The following is a 9,825-nucleotide window of genomic DNA, read 5'->3' as shown; positions in this document are numbered from 1 at the left end:
CTTATCTTTAACCAGCACGGACGGGAACGATGCATTGTGGTAAACGCCGACTGAATTCATTCTCGGAGTTTGAGGGTGAGATTTCCCCAGCTATCTCTACACGCCACTGACTGGGCAGTACTGACGGAAAACCGATCACAACTCAGGGTTAATCAACCGTAAGCGAAGATTTTGTCCACATAAAGCAAACAAAACAACGCTAATTGCAATTCAGAAAAAATACTGCTTACACTGTTTAATCGATGGTTCATGAATGAACTATACACCGCATGGCCTGCGCTGAACGTACTGACGCCGGAGATACCATATTGATGTTTTTTTAAATTTGTATTTTAATATTTGAATGTTGTTATTTGTGAGATTTCGCAGCTCGTAACCAAGACTGTGAGCTTGAGATTGTGGATTACTGAGAGAAGTATCAACTTTCCTTAAACAGATTAGGATGCTTAACAAAAATAGTATCAAAACCAAGAAAGAAAAACCGGTAAAAACATCAGAGTCCAGGAATCCTTGCTGTTGTCCTTGCCGCATTTCCTCCTCAAATTAAGCGTACGAACCATTCAGGTCTGTTAATGAAGTCACACAATGGTTGCTGCCATCCGTGGTCTTGCATGGTATTTCTATTGTTTCCTGCTCAATCTAGGGTCGCTGTTTGATGTTTCGTAAATAAGCTGCATGTCGGGGTTAAACCCTGAAGTAGCAAAACAGAGAACCTCACCACAGTTTAGCTTGATATCAAATATATCTACACGAGTCGATAGAAGCTTCAAACTCCGGGGCTTGGCGAGTGTCGATATATTTGACATAGGAGGACACAAGGGTGAGATTATATTTATCATCCAAAATCAATCTTTAAACTTTTCTGTTTCTAAATAGTGATAACCAGTGTATAGAGAGTACGTACAGCTAGCCGGCTTCACTAGCCAAGATCTAGTAATGTCATTTGATTGTGACGTCATGGTAACCAGTGACGTTACAATGGTCTGCAAAGCATTGTGACAGAATTCGTTGTAGCTATATCTCCTGTGGAAGCCAGTTTGGGGTGATGTATAGTGGTTATAGGTTATTATATCATTTACTTCAACCAGTTCTTTGTCTCTTATGTAGTGCTGCTGATGATTGTTGTTTGTTTTGATTATTTATGAGAAGAAGAGGAACGACTGGAATTTATGATTCTTGAACGTATTCATTGATACAATGTCTACTTCAAATGTCAAAGAGACATGAATAATCTAATCTTTGAACTGGAAGAGATTTCTGTCAAATATCCGTTGAATATCATTCTTGTTTTGAAAATTTGAATTTATTCTGTAAATGAGAGTGTTGGTTTGTTTTTCAACAAAAGGGGTAAAATTAAACTTCCCACTCAGATCTTCGCTTGGGATGATGATGATGATCCTCCTCCTCATCATCATCATCAACATGATCATGATGGATTTTCATATCAGCATCTCACCTTCATAAGTTGGCCACAAAAAGAAAACAATGGTTTATTAAACTGTGATTATATATATAATATTTATTAAAGAGAGCACTGTGTGATATAAACATAATTATATACAGTTACATGTAGTTCATTGTAAGATAAAGATCATATAAAGAATTTCATCTTGAAGTCAGCGAAAACAATCTCTGGAAGGGCTGAAACTACAGATGCTAATGTTCGTGAAAAGAACTTTCAGATTCACAAAAAAAATATTCCCCAGAACTAACTCCCAACAACGAGTCCAAGAGTTCTCGAGTAGGCCAAATGTCAAAAACACCGGGTTCAACTCTCAAATCCTCCTCCGGTAGTGCGAGATTTACGCCATTGCATGAGATTTTGCGAGGGGCTCCAGTCCAGATTTCTTCCAATCCTTTGGAGATTTTAGGGCTCTGCATTCTTCGATTGGGGACAAATCGCGGATCTAAATGAAAATCACATTAAAGCAGCGCTATATTGCGAGATGATCGGCTCGTGGAACGATCAATATAGAGAATATTCATAGTGCGTGATGAGGTCAGTGAGGCGGAGTGACACAACATGGCGGACTATTGAGGAGGTTCGACAGGGCGTAGAATTTATGGATCTCTGGACGATGTGACATGTGGGACAGAGGGAAGAGGAAAGCTGTTTAAGTGAAGGACCTAACCCCAGTGTGATACCAATTACCATTTGTCAATAATTACACCCAAAATGTTCAGCTACAAACAGCGTTGCTGTTCACAAAATCTCCGGCAAAAACTCTTCAAAAAGTATGCTTTATTAAACATGTTCGTTTTTAACCGAAAACGCTTTATAAACCATGAACAGAATTGTGAATTACAAGTTGGGACAATATAATGCCGTGCCATCAATTTATTTGAAATAATCTTCGACACTAATTAGCATTCATTAGACGTTGAAGACAAATCTGATGAATATCAAGTTGACTCCCAATTACACTAGTTCAAATCCCCATACATCGTGGAAACAGTAGTTGGAATGTATCAATCATATCATTTGATACTCCATAACCTATTTTATTACCCAGAGTTGTAATTGTACGTGTATCCTAGGTTTAGACCCATTTGGATCACAATATGAAGGGAAATGGGTTTTAAGAACTTCATTTGCAGATAAAAGTTGTTAAAAATGTGTACGTCTGACATTTTCTACCATCGTGTCTGAAAATTGTCAAAGATATTTCTGTTTAAAAAATGTCTCTTACAGGGCGCCATTCCACATAACGATGCGAGCGCTAAGGCGATCTTGCCTCCTTACTTTAACATTGACTTATGACAGTCGTGTCTCTAAGATCGCTTTGTGAAAAGAGGCACTGGTTTCGAACTCCGGCGAACCTTAGACATTGTTACACAACACTACTACAGCAACTTAAGATGGGTAACCTTTAACCTAGATAGGATCTCACATCAGCACACGCCAAAGATAATACTATGAGTAAATAAGCAGTGGGTTTTTTGTGCAGTCGACAACAACTGTACAAACGTCATGCTACACTATTGACAGCATCGTCATGTCTCAGTTTTTGCCTGCCACGAGTGTGGTGCTTCAATATGTGGCAAAACTGCAGCTACAAACGTGGTGGCTCCAAGCTTCAACTTCTGACAACTGGTACAGCTACAAACGTGATTGTTCCATGCTTAAACTTCTGGCCACTGGTACGGCTACACACGTGATTGTTCCATGCTTAAACTTCTGGCCACTGGTACAGCTGCAAACGTTATGGCTCCAAGCTTTAACTTTTGGCCACTGATGCAGCTACAAACGTTATGGCTCCAAGCTTCCATCTCTGGCCAATGGTACAGCTACAAACGTGGTGGCTCCATGCTTCAACTTCTGGTCACAGGTACAGCTACAAACGTGGTGGCTCCAAGCTTTAACTTCCGGCCACTGGTACAGCTACAAACGTGATGGCTCCAAGCTTTAACTTCCGGCCACTGGTACAGCTACAAACGTGGTGGCTCCATGCTTTAACGTCCGGCCACTGGTACAGCTACAAACGTGATGGCTCAATGCTTCAAGCTGTGGAAACAAGCGAGGAACGTGGTGGCTCCATCAATCAATCTGGGAAAATGGCCCCAGAACGTGATGGCTCCATGCTTCAGGCACAAGTACAGTCTCCAATGAGTCCACGTTGCAGTCAGTCATCAGTTGTATAAAAGCTACAAGCGTCTTGGGCCACAAGTGCAGAACGTGGTGGCTCCACCCTTCAATCTCAACTTCAGAACTTCAACCCCACATATATTACAGAACGTGACGGCTGCATACGTCAGTCTCATGCACTCACTCACACATTCGCTCATAACCTTACTCCTAGAGTATATTATCTCACTATTGGAACAACTAAGCAAAACTTGATTATGTGATGTACAAATCAGTATCTGCTACCAGTCACGTTCATATATCTAAACGTGTATGATTTAAACATACTACGTAAGTTTCATAAGCAATAGAACATCTCCAATACCCAGAGAGAACATGGCTGAGATAGAAGGGACAGCACTCCAAGGAGCTCTGTAGTTCCCAAGTGAGGTAATATTTGTCGACGTCGCAGTCGGGGACGTTGCAGCGATACGACACCGGGTGCCACTTCCAAGGGGACACAGGCAGCTGGGTTGAGCAATACCGGCTCCTCGTTCACGTCGCCTCTTAAGACAAACACACAACACATAAAGTTCATATCAGGTAAATAAATAAATAAATAAATAAATAAATAAATAAGGTTCATATCAAATAAATATGATGATGATGATGATGATGATGATGACACCGCCTGACACAAAGCTTACCAGCATCATACTTTCACGGCCTTCCTTTGAATCCGATTTCAGGGTGTTTTTGTAAGTGAACAATTCTTGTGATGATGATGATGATGATGATGACACCGCCTGACACAAAACTTACCAGCATCATACTTTCACGGCCTTCCTTTGAATCCGATTTCAGGGTGTTTTTGTTAGTGAACAATTCTTGTGGATCCGTAACAAACAAGAACTTGCCACATCACCGAAAAATTACCCAAAATAAAAAATACACTCAAAAAAACTTTTGACAAATTTTCTAATGTTAGATGTTTTATTGGAACGATATCAGATTGCGATAGCAATTGCAACCAAACCACTGATTAAACAACGCTATCTCATCACGTGTTACAAATACATATCGCCAGTACGACCAACAGCCTTTAGCCAACATGTGCTCCGCACACCCTAGAGGCGTCTGTCTCAGACATACAGGAACAAAAGCTATTATCCTTAGCTGTTTGACATGACAAATGTTCTGTCTTCTCTCACACACATTTTTTCCACCGTTTCCCTGAGCGGAAGAAACAGAATTTTGTCATGTAAAACACGAAAGCCGGGAGACAGGTGGACTCCTTCCGTGAATCGAGCAGATCGGTTGCGTTGCTTCGGCGATTGGGGAACTCCTGTTCCAAGTCTGGTGCGAGCGAGGTGCTATACGAGAAAAATATACATCCAGATAAATAAACAAATATGCTTGTCAGGATATTATCAGATACTCAAGTTCTTAACTTTCTCGCAGGGTGTTTTCTGAGAAGCGTCCTGGCGATCGCCTTCCTCGTCTCACCGCTGGGCTGCACGTTTCTTCAGCATCAGGCGAACTAGGAGAAAGCTGAGCTATAAATGATTTTATCTCTTGTTTTCGTATGTCTTTCTGTGTCTTAATTTCAAATAAAGGTGAAACTAAATGCCTTGATTGACAAAAATGATTGTTTTTGCGTGGAGCCGCTCCGATGAAGAATCAGATGTGAACTAAATCAGGATCTCTTTAACTGCTGGTGGCGGACGGATGTTGAAACTGTGTATTTATGTAGTGTTGTTTTAGTTGCATCATGTATTATAAACAACTCATTCATACTTGGGCTTTGTCATTCTTAATGACATAACCACCAGTGTAATACGTTAGGCTGTCACGATGGGACATGCATTTTACATTATAAAGTTAAGTGATGAATTGATATCATAGAGTCTCCTCGAATGAGTGGTCTTCCACAAAGCAAGGCAACGTTCGTCATGCGTTACGATGCAGTGTCCGTAAAGTTTGGATAATTTTCTCTACTGTCAATATTATTGTGACGTTCCGCTTTGTGGATGGTACATATAGCCAGCTCTGGAACGAACTTCAGAGCAATTGTCTGTGCTATCTCGTACGTTTCCCTTAAACATTTGCAGGTTTGTTTAGTCAGGCAGCTGATTGCGGTGCGTTCATCGTCAATATTTGCGACCCCACGCATACCCTGTTTGATTTTTCGATTTTTCAGCGTTAATGACCCCCATGTTTCTTTTGTGTTTGTATAATGTGTAATTTAACTTGAATCCTCGTGCACTTTTTATCGTCGGCTCTGCATCTTGTTTTGTCATCACCCAAGTGAAACACATCTACACCAGCGAAAATAGCCCAGACATTGATCTGTAGTAACAATTCCAAATAAAAGCAGGACGAAACCACGTCGACATACAAATTCATTTCTATTCAAACATACCCGGTGCTACCGGCAGTGCAGGCGGCATCCTTACCCGTTTCGCGAACGCCTGGTGTCATCACTGATTTTCAGTTATCCATTCATATCATTTTCACCGCTATTTTACCTTTTAAGCCCAATGGAATCTGTTTCGTCGGATAATCGAGGCCGATTGAAATTAAAATATTTAAATAAACATTCAACATTTCAATTATGCAAATCATGGTTTAAGAATTCTAGAAATTTAGTCGTGGTCAGCTGACGTTTTGTCCGACGCCAGGTTTTCTAAAAACCCAATCTCTATAATCCGATTATTGTAATAAGGCAGCGATTCAGGTGAAAGGAACAACGCCGAGAATGACTTTATTTTGAACCGCAGTAACAAAGGTCGACATATTTCTACTAAATCCATGTCAGTCATTTTTCGGGAGGGAGTTTATTAGGTTTTAGTTATTCTCGGGTGAAGTGAGTTTGGGAATAGTCGCGGTTGCCAAAAGACACGGACAAAGGTAACGCCCCTGCTTCACACCAGATATGACACCAAATAATATGTATTGTTACCTTTATTGCAGTATAAGGTATTTTTTTTAAAAGTACGTTAGGTAGAAAAACAATGGAGGTTCTTAATAAGAGCATGTCTAATTTAAAATGTAGCGAATAACTAAACAGGGTTCACAGTCCTACATAAAGTTCATCTCGTGATATAAATTTAATATTCAGCATTCATATTGTTTTCATTTCTCTTCAAAAACTTCAAGGGTATGTACTGGTTTGTTTCGTCAGTTCTGTTTGTTTGTATTTCCTTTCATGTCACAAAATCAACTGAGCATTATTCGTTCTAATCCACGCATCTTGGCGTTTAGATTTTTTTGCCACAAAATGTCCTCAGTTTATTCATTCTGTTTCTTTGATATCACAGCAGTGGATATATTAATCAAACATTCTGAAGTCATAAATGGGATTGAAATTTATTTACTCATACATTTTCAGTCATACCTGAAAGGTTTTCTCGAATATACACCCAGGTTAATTGTACCTTTGAAGTTTGCACCAAAGCAAGTAAATTATGTAACAATGTATGTAATTCAAAGAAGGGTCTGATGTTCCCTAGCATAACATAAATTATATTTTTATGTATGGTACGCTACACATTTGTAAGGTATGCCACATGTATAGAATGCTATTCATTCCAATTTCGCCGGGTTGAAATATAATCATTGAGTCACACTAAAAGGCTGGTAGATCTAAAGAAACATGTGGTCTATATACACCTGCCCATGTTATCAGTACAACATCTTGATTAAACGGATCTCACAAAACAAACAATATATTTGTTTAAACTTGGTATGATGTCGTTAGTATACATAAAGCTACACCCGTGCCGTTTAGGATTTGGTAGTCGAAGGTTACCTTCACATACAGTGGCCATATGCACTGTAATTCGCATTGCAGGATTGCTACTCTTTATCCGTTTCCTCGTCGTGATGAAGGACCTTGATTTAACATAACCACACCCACGTTTGCCAGTTTCGCTAAACTGGTAGATACTGAGTTCTGAGTCCCCCCCCCCCCCCCCCCCCCCTGCATCAAGCTGTTACGCTATTATATAACTGACATACTGCTCAAAGTGTCGAAAGACTCACTCACACACTAACTAACTCACAGGAACTCCCTCGACGACAGATTAGTTTCAGGCTAAATGTACACCTGGATAAAGGTGAAGCACCTCTTACTATATACACTGCTGAGCAAAAGAAAGTATACACTTGAAAATTTGAGCAGACCAAACAATTATAAACGTTATCAAAATGTTACCAGGCTGAAAACAGTCGCCGGAACACTGCAACATAAACATCCAAAAAACAACTATGATGCCCGCATTAAATACATCACCATCCAATAACAGTTTCTTGTTTGTTCCATTTTAGCCACCATCAAACATGGGTGTATACTTTCTTTTCCCAGGCAGTCTTCGTGTATTTCCATAATGTCATTTATAAAAAATAGTTTCCTGTTTAATAATATCACAAAAAATATTGTTTTTGTTTACAAAGTGATAGATTTGAGATAGATATAGAAACTGATTATATTTTGTAATTGCATGTTGTGTAATAATGATTTGACAACCCTTTCTCTAGTTTGTCTGTTTCTTGCATGGCATGATACGACCCAGTGCTTGCGACCATCTACATTAACATATGATACATCGTTCTTGTACCAACTTTCTATGTATCCGTGGTATCTTAGACATGTATCAAGATGCTATCAATTCCATGTGTACATATTTCTAAAAAATTTCACACAGTTTAAATATGTGAAGATAAACGAGTGCTGGTGCTTAACCTTTTTCCAGGCGTATAATGAGATGAGTATGACGTCATCACGTGCATCTCTCTCCTACATCTGCAACTAGGGGGATGACACAAGGGGTGAATGGATGTAGGACACGTCTCTCTCAATACCCGCCTTTTCCATTACGTATGAGCGGTAGTATTTTTTTAAAAATGAGGACAAATATGTAACGTGAAGCAAATGCTAAGAATTATCAAACGCAACTGTCACTCAACAGAGGCGACACGCTATGCTTAATATTCACATAAATGATGACACGAAATGATGGCACATAAATAAACAAACATAATATATTAATGTAAAAGATTTGAATCGAAGACAGAAATGCTAAATTAGAAACAAAAAATGAATGAATAAATAGACTTTATAGTTTAATAATGGTATTTATAGAAAAGTTTATTTCGCTGCTTTGAAGCATTTTGAAGTCAAATTGATAATTGTAGATGTATCGGTTGCTTTAATGCTGAAACAAAACTATTTCTATAAACTGTTGCATTAAACAATGCTGTGTCTTCTTCTAGAAGAGGAAAAATCTCGTTGCAAACTAATAGCAAAAAGAACCAAACTTGAACCTATTTTTTTTATCCAAACTCACATACCAGGTTCATACAGTATCAAATCAAATTAATTCTTCTTAGTGATTTTCAAGCATGTCCAGCAATGCAGCGTACTTCACTGCTCCCATCCCCAACACTGCTAAATGGGCAATCTATCTGACGTGATAATCTTCACGGTTGTAGAGAAATCTCCCCCGGTTGGCTGGGCACAGTGTCCTGGGAATCTACTGACGGGTTGTGTTGTTTGTCAAACGCACGGTCACTGAACATGGTCTATTATCCAGTCAAATTAATCTACTAGGACGGGGGAGTTTTAAGCGGGCGGATTATCTGATGTCAATGGAGCCGTCGCGAGAGTTGTGTCGATGCTTGGCCCCAAACAAAAACGTTTTTATTGTTGACAGCCTTCCTTTGCAATATTGTTCGATTATGGATAAATATCTGATCAAATCATATAATTTTGATTGGGACGAATATGATATTGTCATAGTGGTAAGCGATTTTGGGTGTTTGAATTTTCAGATTTGATTTCGGGAAATGTAACCCTTTCTACTGCCAGTATCATCGACAGGAGGTCACGCTCAGCTAAATAAATTAGTTGTTCGCGAAGCTTCAAGAAATGTTAGTTTAAACATATATTTTTTTTAAAAACCACCAGGATAGGACAAAGGTGATTCAATTTTCAGAACCTCTCCTGACAGGAATTTTTAGTCATTGACATCAATTAAATGTATACACATCAGGCTTAATAACACCAATATCAAATATGTGCATAATTGTAATATAAGATTTGATCACACGTTCGTTTCATTGCCATCATGTATTTGTGAACAGACATATTAATCGAAAAGCGGATATCATGAAGATTTCCTAATCGTCAAAAAAGAATTATTTCTAAATTTAGGAGAATTCCTTAATTTCATATTTCTATTAACAGAGTTCGTTTGTAG

The sequence above is a fragment of the Haliotis rufescens genome, unplaced genomic scaffold (genome assembly GCF_023055435.1).
Source record: "Haliotis rufescens isolate VD_foot unplaced genomic scaffold, xgHalRufe1.0.p SCAF_15, whole genome shotgun sequence".
Lineage (NCBI taxonomy): Eukaryota > Metazoa > Mollusca > Gastropoda > Lepetellida > Haliotidae > Haliotis > Haliotis rufescens.
Note: the sequence above shows the minus strand (reverse complement) of the source record.